At 46.9% G+C, this 776-nt stretch overlaps 1 non-coding gene across 1 annotated transcript; it reads left to right on the top strand.

The window, feature by feature from the left end:
- The first annotated feature begins 287 nt into the window (after positions 1–287).
- TRNAA-AGC lies at positions 288–359 on the top strand. The gene has a single exon. It is a non-coding gene; the product is annotated as a tRNA-Ala (tRNA).
- Positions 360–776: the final 417 nt, after the last annotated feature.

Here is a 776-nt window from a genome sequence, read left to right as displayed (position 1 = left end):
AAAGGCCCATACTCACTCAGGTTGTCCAAGGAGAGAAATCATTTCTTAGACATCGCACAATCCCAAACCCTATGTACTCCCCCACTAGGCCCTGAAAGTGGGAGGATCATATAATTTATCAACCACACTAGAACTCTTTTAAGAGCATGGAAGGGAACCCTCTTCATAATTATACTGGGATGACTGTCCTAGACCTGGATTATCTCAGGAAACCAGGACATAGGGTCAACCTACTAGGAGTGTCCAAACCAAGATCTAACTGTGCTCAAGACCACTTGCCTAGACCTGGCGGTATAGCTCAGCGGTAGAGCACATGCTTAGCATGCATGAGACCCTGGGTTCAATCCCCAGTACTGCCATCTTCAGGCTTCCCTGATGGCTAAGATGGTAAAGAATCCACCTGCAATGCAGAAGACCTGGGTTTGATCCCTGGGTTGGGAAGAGCCCCTGGAAAAAGGCATGGCAACGCACTCCAGTATTCTTGCCTGGAGAGTCCCCACAGACAGAGGAGCCTGGTGGGCTACAGTCCATGGGATCCCAAAGAGTTAGACATGACTGAGGATCTAAGCGTAAGACTACTTGGCCACTCTGTGACTTTGGCCAAGTTACTCAGTTTCTCTTTGCCTGAAACTCTTCATCTGTAGAATGGACTAACTAACATAGAGTTTGTTGAGAAAGCACTCAAGTATTGGTGGTGGTGGTGGTTATTATTTTTATTAAACTTTATTGCTCTGCAGAGTATGGGAATCAGCCAGGCTGGTATCTTAGCAGCTGTA

The sequence above is a fragment of the Bison bison genome, unplaced genomic scaffold (genome assembly GCF_000754665.1).
Source record: "Bison bison bison isolate TAMUID 2011002044 unplaced genomic scaffold, Bison_UMD1.0 scf7180017864203, whole genome shotgun sequence".
NCBI lineage: Eukaryota > Metazoa > Chordata > Mammalia > Artiodactyla > Bovidae > Bison > Bison bison.
This window is presented reverse-complemented; position numbering and strand designations above follow the sequence as displayed.